Source organism: Sciurus vulgaris, assembly GCF_902686455.1.
Source record: "Sciurus vulgaris genome assembly, chromosome: 1".
Taxonomy (NCBI): domain Eukaryota; kingdom Metazoa; phylum Chordata; class Mammalia; order Rodentia; family Sciuridae; genus Sciurus; species Sciurus vulgaris.
In genome coordinates this window covers 6,310,438-6,323,965 of record NC_136461.1, presented here as the reverse complement: position 1 = coordinate 6,323,965, position 13,528 = coordinate 6,310,438, and the positions used below count along the sequence as shown (strand labels likewise).

The window sequence follows — 13,528 nt, the reverse complement described above, 5'->3', positions numbered from 1 at the left end:
ACCCTAAGAACTGTGACCAGGACGGGGCCCCCGGGGTGCCTGGGGAGGAGCGGCACAGCTCTGCCTCCAGTCCCCAAGGGGATCAGGGATGCATCTGTCAGCAAGTAAGACCCTCTTTGGGGTCTGTACCCTGGTTTTGCTTTTTACAGAAAAGACCCCCTGAACTTCCCACGGCCCGCCGGGAGGAAGAGGGACGTTCTGAGCGCAGCCCCTGCCGCTGGTGGCAAAGGTGACAGAAACTTAATCCTCCTGGCCTGGGAAACCCAGCAGCGGCAGCGGCTCAGAGGCCTTGGGATCTGCAAAGGCCATTTCCCCAGAATCTGCCCCACTTCACTCTTGGTGCCGAAGACACAAGAACAGCCACGTGTAAGAGAGAGACCATCTCCTTGGAGAGAGAAGGGCTGGTGCCCTTCCTTCTCTGCTTCTTCCACATCAGGGTTCCAAGATGCCCCATTTAAGACACTTCTCATAGACAGGGCTCCAGGTCCAGGCAAGGGACAGGATGGCCCACCATCAGCTTCTGACCTTCAGGGTCAGCCTTGGCCTGGGCTCCAGGGCCAGCCTCTCCCAAGATCCACTGAGATCTCTGCCTACAGGTCCTGAGCAAGGGCTTCAAGAATAATTGGGGAAGAAATGGAAAAACCCTAGGGATTCTCCAGAAAGAAAAGGGGTTGGGGGCCTGAGAGGGACCACATCAAGCCCCCAGCGCCCCCAGCAGCGGCCTGGCAGGAACTCTTCTGTTTCATCGGACACTTGCAGCCACCGGGGCTCTTGGCTCTTTGTGAGAGCAGAAAAGGTGGAATACTCCCACCGAAGGTCCCGAGGATGGAGTTCCCCTTCCAACCCGGCAGCGGGGCGGGGGGGATAGAAAGCACAGCCGGTGGGCGGTGGAGGCAGAGAGGTCCGCGGAGGCCAGACCAGGGAAGAGGTGGCCGACTGGCCCGTCCACGGCCAGCATCAAAGAGTGACAGCCAGACACCCTCACCACAGGGAAGGTCACATCTGGGTCAGTGCTGGCGGCACGGGAAGGGAGTGACCTACTTCCAAGGCCCATTCAGGAACCTCCCTGAGAGCCCAGACGTCTGACAGGGTGAGACAAGGAAGGGAAGTGGGGCTGGGAAGCGCATCAGGAAGGGCGGGCGGGGCCGGGGCTGTCTGGTGACCTAACAGCGCTTCCCTCCGACAGGGGCTCCTGCTGGCTGCTGACCATCAGAGTGGCCAAGGGAGGCCCCGCATGCCACCTGCCACCTGTGTGCTGGCTGCCTGACCCTGCAAAGCAGTGTGCCCATCTTCAGTCACAGTGGAAGCAGCAGAGGTCCTGGCTTCTCCGAGCCTGGCCCAAACCCCTCAGCATGACCCTCCCTGGCCCATCTCCACCGGCTTTGGGATTCCACCACACACTCTTGCCTGGTAAAGAGTTCCTGCTTCGCCCTCCCTGGACCACGAGCCCAGAAATCAAACTGAGCCCCAGGACCGCAAATGTTGAACGAAGGCCCGCGGAGGCCACAGGCTAAACCAGGAGGCCCAGGAGCTTTTTTCAGCTTAGTGTTTTCGGAGGAATCTTCCTTTTGTTTTGTTTCCTTTTTCCGAGGGGGCAGGAGGAGGGGGTGGAAAGGAAGTAGGTCTATTTCCAGCACCTGTAATTACCACGCTGCCTCTTTCACCGAAATCCCGGGCAGGGTCACTCCGCTTGCCTTGGCCTGGAGGGCAGGAGTCAGGGACTCAGGAATTCAGAGCTGTGAATGCGGCAGAGAAGCAAGATGCCGATTTCAAAGGGAGGGGAAGGAAGGGTCTTCCCCTAGAACACAGGGGGTTCAGTCCTTCCTGTCATGAACAGAGCTCACTGAAACTCCACCCCTCTAAACTCAGCCCTGGGAGGATGTGGCCTCAGAAACATCGGTGACATAACAAAGAGCTAGAAAATGACCAGCCAATTAGTCTTTCATTCCAAGTCAATGGATCCAACCCCCACTGCAGACCAGGCACTGTCCTAGGCACAGGGGCTACAGAACCAGGTGGATGGAGTCCCAAGAGAGAGAGTTAACAGCCCATGAAACATGAGCTGGTTGGGTCAAAGATGCCAACTTTCCCCTTGGTGAAGAGGTCGGCAGCTCGTTCATCCACTCACCCATTCATTCAAAATTCCTACTGAGCACTGGGCCACCAGGCAAGGTGGGCATCAGGAATCCAACAGTGATCAGATAAGGTTGCTGCCTGGGGATAGCTTCCTGCTACCTCTGGGATTCCTACCAAGCCTGCAGGCCAGCACTGAGGGTACAGACCAGACCCAACTCCCTCAGCTACTTGGGAGTAAATATGGCTCCTCTGCTCTTAGCTGGAAAGACTTCCAAAATGGAAAGGGGTGGGTGGATGGGTGCCTCCTGCCTGTAGCAAGGAATAAATGAGACACACTGGGCACATTGTGCATAAACACCCCCCCATCCCCAGTGTACTGGGGACACCAAGAGAAAAGGGGCTCCCCAGGCCCTCCAGAGCCCCCCACTGGCACATGAATCCCGCATCTGCACCTGCCTTAGGTAGGGCAGGGGAGGGAGGTGAGAGGAGGTAAAGTCCTGAAGGTTAACGTCCTCCAGCTGGGGTGGAAGAGGAGGCAGTGCAGGTGGACATGGACATGCTGAGGGCTATCCTGACCCCAGGGCCAAGATGGCTGATTATTGCCCTCAGGTCTATCTTCTCGGGGCTGCAACTCCCTGCCTAGAACAATGCCCAGCACTCACGGGGTGTCCATACATATTTGTAGGAGGAAGTTTCTGGCATGCAAATTCAAGAAGGAGGCAAAGAAAATGTAGTTGGGGTGGAGACACCAGGAGTCCCTTGTAGGGGACTCTGGCCCTGTACCTTGTCTGCCTGTGTCTGACCCAGTTGGCTTGAAAGTTCAGTGCTCTCCACTCTCTTGAGCAGGAAAGGGAGCTGCCTCTGACCTGGGGCCCAGGCAGGTGGCCAGCTCAGGGCCAGGGCCCAGTTGTGGCCCTCCAGGGAAGTCTGGGGCTGGATGGCCGAGGACAGGGAAGGTCAGAGGCAGCTTCCTGCCTGTGGTCTGGCCACCAGGCAGGATGCTGTTCCCTTCCCCGCCAGGGCCTGTCCCACCTCAGGCAGGGCCAGAAGACCAGGGAAGAAAGGCAGAGAGGCCAAGGCAGGAGCCCGGCGTGAGCAGAGATGGGCCCGTGGGGAGGTCCGCTCGCCCTCTGCCTCCAGCTGCTTCCCTGGCTGGAGACCCAGTGCCTCATGGCCTCCGGGTGTCCTTGCCACCTCCAGCCCTGCCTGCTGTCCTCCCTGACCCACAGCCCCACTCTCCCTGGGCCACAGGAAGCACCATCGCTCCTCAAGCCGCACCATCCCAGAACAATCCGCATCCCCAAACTGCCTGGAAAGGAGGAATGAGCGCAGCTGCTTCCTGTCCCCACCTGGCTGCCACAGCCCACAGCTAACCCTGCCTCCTCTGCACACCAGGCCCCTTAACAAACATGTGGAATAGCTAGAAGGCAAAGGAGAACAGAAGGTTCCCACCCAAGCAACCACCATCTGTAGGCGCTCAGGAAAAAAATCAGTTCTCTCGCCCCATCAATCAGCTGCGGACGACTCTGAACTGTCTTTTCCTACCTGGTGGCCTGGAAATCCCTCCTCCCACCCCCGTCCTCCCTCCAGGAACCCTCCTCTCAGAAACCTAAACTGAAAGCCTGGAGCCACGCTGATTTTGATAATGACATTGATTAAGCATCAGCTGTTAACTCCGGGACCTAGCAGAGCTGTAGGCGGTTTTCATTCACACCGCCTTCCACCCATGACAGGGCTCTCCCCGTCTTCCCTTCCCGGGTCCTCTGCAATCCTCACACCTCAAGCCCAGCATCAGCGTCACCATCTCCAGAAAGCCTTCCCAGGGCCACTGCTAAGTAAACCCCAACTTCCTAGAAACGCCAGAGGAAACCTGACCCCACGGAACCTTCCAGAACCCTCCTGAGTAAACCTGACCCCATGCAACCCTCCAGAACCCTCCTGAGTAAACCTGACCCCACGGAACCCTCCAGAGCCCTCCTGAGTAAACCTGACCCCACAGCGCTCTCTGGGCTTCTCTTCAGTGTGCTGCCCTTTCCCAGGGTCACTGCATTTGGAAGTAATCTGTGACCAGCCCTCTTCCCTTCCAGGGAGCAGGGGAAGCAAACCCTCAAAGGCCAGGACTGAGGAACATAAATCCTACAGCATACTTGGGGCCCGGATCTCAGTACCCGGAGGGATGACCAGGAGCCCACCTGCGCCACCTCCTTCTCTCCGTAGGCACTCACACCCCCACTCCCTGGGGGAAATGGGCTCCGAGAGGTGAAGAGCACACCCTGGTCCCAGAGGCAGGAAGAACCAGCACAGGGCTACAGCCACCTCCCTCGGACTCCCAGCCAGGCTTGGAACTGCTTCAGCCCCCACACCCAGACCAAGCACGGCCTCCCGAACAGACTCCTCCAGAGAAGAAGCCGCCCTGCTACAGAGGGCCATGCTGCCCGAGGTGTCGCGAACAGGCTGGCTGCATCTGAGGCTGGGACAGCAGCGGGCTCCAGGACACCAGACTCCTCCCATACCTGTGGGAGGGCCCTGCTCACCCCCTCCCCTGCCCATCAGCCAAGCCCCAGCCCTGTGCCCTCACTACCCAGCAACTGATCTGCCCAATGACAAGGACAAAGTCTGCTCTGCTTGGCTAGTTCCCGGGCCCAACCAGTGTGCTGTCAGCTGGAGGAGGCTGTGTCAGCTCACGAGTACATGCACGAGTGTGCAAGCACGCGCGCGCGCGCATACACACACACACACACACACACACACACACACACTCTCTCCCCACCCTGCCTCTGGGGCGCTCACCTCTTCTCCAGCAGAACCCAACGTGCCTGGGCATCATTTCCTTGCCAGGTCAGGTCCCTGGAGTGCCTATGAGCCTCAGATGGGTGAGGCCAGCTCTCTCACCTGGCACCTTCCTCTTCACCTGGCTCACTGTCCCCTGCCTGACCAGAGCAAGGCTGACCGGAAAGATCACTGGGCCACTACGGTTCCCTGGTCAGGACAGGGCCACCGAGCCTCCACAGCCCCTCCACCTCCCTGACCTCCAGCACCTGGTCCTGCTCGTAAGTGACTAAGCGATTTCTCCCTCAGAGCCCGTCTGCCAAGAGGCCCCGCTGGCTGCAGAACTGCACCAGGGTGCCCGGAGCCGCACGCGCTAAACCCATAATTAGCGAGTCCTCTTCTTGGGAAAGAAAACCCCTCCATGTTTTGTTTTGTTTTATTTTCCCCTTAAACGAAACAAATCCACCCACGTAGTTACTGGAAACGCGAGCATGTGAAACTGAGCCGTTTGCAAAGAGAATTAGTCAGCAACCTTGTGAGCAGAGCGCTCGTGAAGGTGGGGCTGCCTTGCTCCTGAGCCCCCACCCAGGAGAGGCCAGGAGGCCCCCGCCTCCCCGCCGGCCCACTCACAGTGCACTTCAGACGGCAGGTGACGGCCTGGCGGTGGGTCAGAACTCAAACGCAGCCCTGCACTGAGGGCCTGTTCACTGCTGCAGATGGAGGGTGCAGAGGAGCCTCCTCCAGAGGCTGGACGCCCGCTCCGGACTCCACATTCAAATCCACCCCTCTGAGGTGTTGAGCCCCTCACCTGTAAACTGGGGGTGACAGACCCCACTGGCTGAGGGCTGGGGAGCTGAGCTGTAAGAGGCAAGATGATCCACAGGATGGTTCCTGATTAGGTGCCCGTGGGTAGGGCAGCTGAGATGGGCAGATGGGGCCATCTTAGGGCTGTGTCCCTCAGAGCCAGAGTAGGTCTCTTGTCACAGTGGGGTCTGCTGTGTTGGTCCCCAGCCCTGTGTTTACCCCCCACACAGTTGGGTGAGGTGAGCAGTGGCAACTGAGCCGCCAGCAGGAACAGCTGGAGTCCCAGCCTCCCTGGGCCCAAGCTGTGTGACCCTGCAGGGCCTCTCAGCCTCGCTGTGCTCACCTCGACTGCTCCTGAGAGCAGATTCATCCCATGGACATTTTACGTTAAAGAGTGCAGTGTTGTGGCTGGTAAATTAAAAACTCACTGAATTATCTGCCAACATTTAGAAGTCTGGATTCTGAGTGTCTCTTAGAGAGAGAGAAAGGACACTATGGCATCAGCAGGCTCTACTCCACGGGGCCACCCCCAGGAGGACATGCAGGTCCTGCTTTGCCACGGTCCCCATCCACTGCACTACAGTCTTCCTTCCTGGCCCCCTGAAGCATGCAGTTTGTGACCCAGTTTAAAACCCTAATTTTATCTAGGAGCACGGCCTCAGCCACTTGCTACTAGAAATATCCGCAGGAAGTGTCCCTCGGGAAGGTAATTAAAGTCTTAGGCTAAAGGCTGATTCTCCTTGGAGGAAACCAAGACAACGTGAGAGGACCCTCACCCAAGCTGCTGGAGGGGCCCCCGGTGAAGCTGCCGCTTTCTGAAATTCTGTATAGGATTTCCTAGACAAAGAGCGGAGGCATGTGTCCCAGGAGCTGCCGCTGCGTGCCCTGGCCATCCCCTCTCCTGGCGAGGGAGCACTGACCGCGCCTTGGCTCGCGCCCTTGGCTTGCAGGAGAGTGGATGTGCGGGTGAGTGGCACCCAGCAGGGAGGTTCTGGGGTGGCTTCCGGGACCCCAGACTTCCCAGTCAGCCAGCTGGTTTGAGTATTTGGGAGGGGATGGAAGGGCTCGCTGGGACACGGCTGCATCCATTCACAGCCCAGCAGAGATGCTGAAATGTCTGGTGGACACCGGAGGGGCACGTTCCCGTTGCCGTGGTCCCTCCTGAGGGGGACAGTGCAAGACAGGCTCTCCAGTTTTCCCACCTCTCCAATGACCCCCTTCTTCATTCATTCAACCAGCACGAGCACCTGCTGAGGGCCAGTCCCCAAGGCACAGCGGTGGGTGAGCTGGACGCTCCTCAATGCACCCTGGGGCCCATGCCTGGACACTGGCCAGCACCCTCTACTTATGGCTAAGGCTTCCCTCCACTGGGAAGGCACACCCCATCCAGGACTTAAGGCTGCCCAGCACTGCAGTGGCCTCTGCCTTTTGCCCCTCCCCAGCCCAGATCCTGAACCCTTTTCAGCTCCGGGGCTATGTGAACAAGTTGGAAGCACAGACTGCCCGCATCTGTGTCCAGCTTGACTTCTTGACTGTGTGACCTCAGACAACACATTTGACATTTTTTGTTTCACTTTTCCCATCTGTAAAATGGACCCCAGAGTCCCTGCTTGACAGGGTTCTTGGCAGCAGGACATAAGCTAACGAGGCCGAGGGCCTAGCAGAGTCACAGCATGTACAAGCATTCCGTGCACACCGAGCAAACCGGCCTTGTTCCCGAAGCCCAGAGGACAGGTGGCCCACCACGGACACATGGAGCCTTGGGCCTGGCTTTGGACAACTGGTACACGCTGCCCCGGGTGCCTGACCTCCGTGGCCTCCACACGGGACCACAGTGCACCGGGGCAGCTTTCCCCAGGTGCTATCCAAAACCACACCACTTTCGTCAGCCAATCACTCCGAAATTCAGTTCGCGAGCTGCTTGTCCAACACACCATAATGGTGCCTCCTGAATTGCTCCCGGCACTTACAGAACTTGGGAGAACTGTCCCCCCGCCACTCCTGTCCCCACCTGTAGGGCATGCTGCAGTCACGAGAAGAAATAAATCCAAGGCAGGGCTCAGGGGGCTGCATGGCTGTGCCCGTGTCCAAAAAATCCTCGACGTGGACACGTATAGCAGGTGACCGCGTGGCATGTGAATTACACCTCGGTAAGACTGTACATGACTCCTGCATCCGCTCCCACTGTGTACACTCTGATGCCGGAAGAGACAGCGCTGCACTGCCTATAATATCGAGTGAGGTCAGGCGCTCCAGGTTTTGTCTTGTAAGAAGCCCAGAGAGAAAGACAGGGCCAAGGAGGAAGGGACGACTGTCCCAGGACACACACTCCTTCCTCTCAAGAGTCCCTGGATCTCAAGATCTGCAGGCTGGCCGAAGGAAGGCAGAAAACCAGCCCGCTTTTCACTTTGTCCAAACACTGCTAGTTCATCTGACTTGGGCTGACACAGGGTGCAGACCACAGAAAGAGTTCACGTTCCCCAGGGATGCTCCAAACCCATCATTCCAGGAAGAAAATAGAGGCCACACCCCTAAATGCCTGGAACCCAGTGGGTAAAGACACATTTCACACCTGACACCCAGCAACTTGAAGAAACACCTGGTGCTGCCTGCTTGGCCTTGGTATCCTGGATTTCTTTTCAATCCCTACCAGTTCATGGCAAGTGTTTCTGAGAGACGGTGGGGGCAGGGAGGAGGTGGGAGAAGGCCACACACAGATGGCCTCTGGAGGGGTCTCCAAACTTACCCTCAGCAGTTCAGACTGCTTCCCCCAAATTCAAATCTTATATAGACCCTCCTAAAATAACATAGGACCGCTCTGGTTCAAATAGCCAATCTTCCCCACTCCAACATGGTGGCCTGAGGCTCTGCAGGAAACCCAGGACCAAATGGGTAGGCATTTGGGGGAAGCTCCGTTTTGCCCCCAAAGCCCATGAGCCCCATCTGATCTTTTCTAGGACTTCAATGTTATTCCTAAGCCTGATGGATTTTTCCAGAAAGAAGGATGCTCCATCCATAGTAGAGGGTCAAGGGACTGAGCAGCAATCCTTGATGCTGAGTGATCAGGGCCTGGGATTCAAGATACCAGTCTCTGCTCTTGTCTGTGTTTGAAATTTTCCATCATAAAAATACACAAACTGACAGCAGAGCAAAACCTCAGCTGTGGCAAGACACATCAGGGGAAGAAAGAACCCAGTCATGGTGAGGACTCGGCTCAGACGCAGCCTCCGGGTCAGCCCGTCTGGGCATCTCTCTCAGAGGAGGCACCGTGACAACCAGGACAGAGCCGGCATTCAGGGAACAGAGGCTGAATGATGAAGGGACTTAGAAAAGAAAAAGGAAAAAAGAAATTTAAAACAACAACAAGAAAAAAACCTCATCCTGAGCCACCCAGCCAGCTCTGAGTGTGGGCTGGGGTTGACTGGACACTGGCTTTGAGGGACCCTGGAGGGCAAGAGGCAGAGGCAAGAGAAGGACCTGGCCCTGTGAAGCTACTCAAAACTGGCCCAACAGGATAAAACCGGAGAGGGGGAATCTCTTCTTGGATATCACATTTCCCCGAAGATGAGGAAGTCTTTTCAGAGGAACCCCGACACTTCCAAGCAGTTCACAGACGATGCTGCGCCTCAGGATAGCTTCTCTGAGCTTTGCAGACGTCAGGCGACCTTTGTCATCAGAGAAGACCCTGTACAAAGAGAAACGCTCTTGGGTCTCCTCCTGCCCCTGGTCTTCAGAGGGATCCAGAAACACAGTTCTGATTCCCAGAAACACACAGATGCTCCCGAGCACATGACGGGAGCACCTGGTCTCTCGCGAGATCCACCTTTCTGACTCCTGTGCTGAAATCTCTGGTTCGCATGGGGCTTCCTGGGATCCATCTAACAGGCTGTTTCCTCTGTGGCCTTCCCACGGTGGGAAGCGTCCATCACCACACCCACCCGCAAGGAAAGATTCAGGGCAACAGAGCAATACCGCCACCCAGACACCAGGTGCCTCAGGCAGACCTTCAGCCAAGTCACCAAGCAGACATCAAAGATCTGCCTGGGAGAGTCCCCTCAGGGGCCAGAGGAAAGGACAAGGGAGTGGACTTGGGTCTCCTAAGGAACACCGACTGGGGCCTCTAGTTACCAAGCTTTAAATGCAAGGAAGCACGGATGAATTGAGAAGAAACCGCTCTAGATTCTCCATGCATCTCAGGAACAACTTGGAGGGTAAATGGTGGAGGAGGGACGCAAGGCCACCCTGTTCTAACTGACAGCCCCGGCCTGGCATTTGAAACCTCCCCTGTGATACAGCCCTCAGCCTTCCCAGGTCCCCCTCCTGACAGCCAGGCTTCCAGCCCCCAACTCTGCAACCCCCAGCCAAAAGGAATCCTCCTGAAGGCCCTGTGCCCACGCATGCCCAGAGCACCCTGGCAGCTAGCCGTCACCTCCTGCATACACATGCTGGATCACTGTCCCCCGAGGGCCTTGGGCTGCCTCCCAACCTGTCCCCAGAACACGGGAAACATCACTCAGTGATGCTGGTGGGTCCAGTGGTCACCAGGAAGCCCGGCGGGCCTTCCAGCACGCACCACCTCCTGCAGCTTCAGCGTCTCTGAAGCTCACTTTTTTCATCTGCCTCCCGGGGCTTGAGGACGGGAAACCCACTGATGATGTCAAGCAAGTGCCTGGCACACAGCAAACACTTGAGGCCCTGGCAGCACCTGATAAAGGCGAGGACTCTTCCCAGGAGATGGGAAGTGACCCCTGGGCTAAACGCTGACCACGCATCAGGGGAGAAGGCAAGAAAAAGTCGTCAGGCTTCAATGAGGGATTGAGAGAGAATCATTCCAGTGATCCACGAATCCCAGGGAAGACTCCGGGAGTCTCCCACTCCCAGGCCACTCCTCGGTCCCCTCCATCCCGTTCATCAGGCTGCTGAATGTGACGTGTCTTGCTGACCCTCTCTTCAACCACTCATTTCTTCCTGTTCCTTTTCTGTGGCAGGGATTGGTCAAGGTGTCCACCAGGAGCCAGGCTGTGGCGGTTCCTGGCTCTTCCCCTGGGTAACCAGGTGATCCCGAATTAGTCCTAAATTTCACATCCGTAATGGGGTGACACCTGACCTTGGGGTACCATGGACACCTTGAAGACTTCATGCCCACACAGCAGCACCTGCCCTGACATGTCAACCTTGGGCTGGTGTCTGCTGTGCCCGGTTCCACTAGAGATGGACCCCAGTGCCATGCCTGAATGACTGACCAGCCCTTTGATGCTGCCTCTGCTCCCCCCCTGATCTCCTGGGCGTCTCTTCTTCCTGCGATGGTGACTATCATGTCCCGCCTACCCGGCATGGCTGGCAAGGCACCTGATGCCTGCCCGTCCACCTCTCCCATCTCTACCTCCCCTGCAATGGGCCAGGAGGGTAGAAGGTGTCACAAAGGAAGACTGGTGCCCCACCCCCCCACACCAACTCCCCTGGGTCCCAAACTCTCTTCGTGGTAGAAGCCTGGCTACTTACAGTAGAGAACGAGGCAACGGCCATTGGAAGTGGTCCACCAGAGGGAGACCCGGGACTCACGGCCGCAGGCTTGGAAGGGCGAAGGCAGCTGCCTGTGATGAGCCATGGTCTGAGAGGTCCCTAGCACTGCCGGGTAGAGTCAAGGCAAAGGCCACCCTCCAGAGCCCCCAGGGCCCAGGCCCTCTCCTGCAGGAGCATCCCCCTGGGACCCAGCCTGCTGTCTGAATTCCTTCATGCCCCCAAATGCCCAAGGGAGCTTCCTCGAGCATTAATGCTCTTCCACGTTACCTGCAGAGGCATGAATGTCCCCGAGGGCTTGGGGTCCTCCCGTCTCCCTGTCCTCCCTCAGCACACATACAAGTTCATGCTCACCTTTCCCGCTTGCCATCCTTCCACCAGGAAGGCTCATCTGCTTCTCCTCTCCCCAGTGTCTCCCTGTCTATGTCCCCAGTTCACTCTGGGCATCACTGTCACCAGAAATGATCCTGTCTCTCCTAATAAACCGATTGATCTCTGAAAGCAAGATCCCACTCCACTCTTCGTCTCCACAGCCCCAGCAAACTGACTACATACAGTAGGTGCTCAGTAAATGTTTAAATGCAAGAATGAGCGATAAGGGGTCCAAGAACAGCTCCCGAGGAGGCTCCTTTGGAGTCCCTGACCTCCCACAGGGGCGTGGAGGAAATTCCAGCTGAGGCTGATACCCTGGCCGTCGAGTCCATGGGGAGGGAGGCCTGGGGAGGGCCAGAGCCCCAAACACCCACTGCAGCTGTGCGCTGTGGCCAGCGCTGATGCACGTCACCTCCCTGAAACCTCCAAGCCACCCCAGGAGGTGGCAGACACTCCACACCACAGGAAAGGAAGCCCAGCCCAGCTGCAAGGCCCCTGAGCCCACAAGGGACTCTCCCCAGGGCCCGGCTGGGAGCCCCTGGCTATAGGCCCTGTCTGCTCTCCACTGTCCTGTTGGTGTCCACACCCTGCATGGTGCTTGGAGAGGACATGCATGTGGCTGGGTCACTGAGAGCAGGGAACACTGTAGAGGGGCTTACAGGATAGCCCACAGAAAAGGGTGAGGAAGCTGGACTGGTGGGCACAGAATGAGCTGGGTGGGGACATCTGTACTGGGGACAGAGTTGGGGTCAGCAGAACACAGGTGATGATGACTGAGACCACCAGGAGGAGCAGGACCCTCACGAGGAGGAAGGTGGGCTGAGAGTGCAAAGAGGGGCAGAGGAGGGGTAGGGGCGAGGACAGCAGCCAGCAGAGGGGTGGTTGAGCTGAGAAGAGCAGTGACTGGACAGTGTGCACGGATCTTCAGTGGCTGCCACTGAGCAGTTCTGGTGACAGGGGCTGCTGGAGAGGCCTAGCAGGGCCAGGGACATGAGGAAGTGGAGACCAGACGTGCTAACCACACTCCGGAGGCCTGGGATTGGAGGCTGGATGGTGGCTGGGTGGTGGGGGTGCTACTCCTCTCACCCAGTAATACATTTGGGGGTTCAGTGGCCAAGGGCCACGGGGTGTCCACCATTGAAGTGGCTGCTAGGCCCCTACTGGCTCCCACAAGCCCATTTCCCCAGCAGGTCCTTAACAGCACAAGATGAAGCCACTCTTGCGGGGCGGGCGGGGAACATAAGAGACCAAGTGTCCATCAACAGATGAGTGGATAAGCAAAAGCAATGTATCCTTCCTTCTAAAGGAAAAGCTGACATGTACTACAACACGGATGGACAAGGAGGACACTGTGCTAAGTGCAAGGAGTCGTGCACAAAGGTCAGGTACTGCATGACTCCACATGTCTGAGAGGCCCAGTGTAGACAAATATGTCCACATGGGCAGAAGATGGTGGTGTCAGAGGCTGGGGGAGGGGGCTGGGGAGTCAGGGTTCAGTGGGGACAGAGTATTGGTTTGGGAAGATAGAAAGTTCTAGAGATGGTTGGTAGTGATAGTTATATAACAATGTGAGGTGCTTAATGCCACTGAACTGTACACTTGGAAATGGTTAAGGTGGTAAATTTTATATTATTTGTGTTTTACTACAATTTGAGAGAGAGAAAGAAAAGCATAAAACTGTAAACCAAGGGAGGCCTTCCCAGATGGCTCTAGGGCACCATGGCACCCACCTTGAGAGACCAGGTACGAGTGTCACATAACTGGCAGAGGTGGCCTCTCCCTATACATGGAGCTAAGAAGGGCTCTGTCCTAGCTCCAGAGGAAAATGCCAAGAACAAGGAGGTTCCATCCCTGAGCTGTCTTGTCTCATGTCACATACTCTTCTGCTGAAGTATTGGCCTCCTTGGAAAGAAAGTTCCAGTACCTGTCTCTAGCCCAGGACTCTCTCCAGCAACAGGCCTAGTTGTCATCTGGATGTGTCCATTTG

At 57.1% G+C, this 13,528-nt stretch overlaps 1 protein-coding gene across 4 annotated transcripts in view; it reads right to left on the bottom strand.

Annotated features, from left to right (window-relative positions):
* SPSB1 (splA/ryanodine receptor domain and SOCS box containing 1) overlaps positions 1–13,528 on the bottom strand; it is a 61,001-nt gene that overhangs the window by 36,692 nt on the left and 10,781 nt on the right. The window contains exon 1 of one of the 4 annotated variants that reach the window (XM_079144725.1): positions 4,867–6,728. The exons of the other annotated variants lie outside the window; for them this stretch is intronic. The gene's annotated coding sequence lies outside the window, so the exon portion shown is untranslated. Of the gene's footprint in view, positions 1–4,866; positions 6,729–13,528 lie in introns of those variants that run through there. 4 annotated transcript variants of the gene reach the window in all.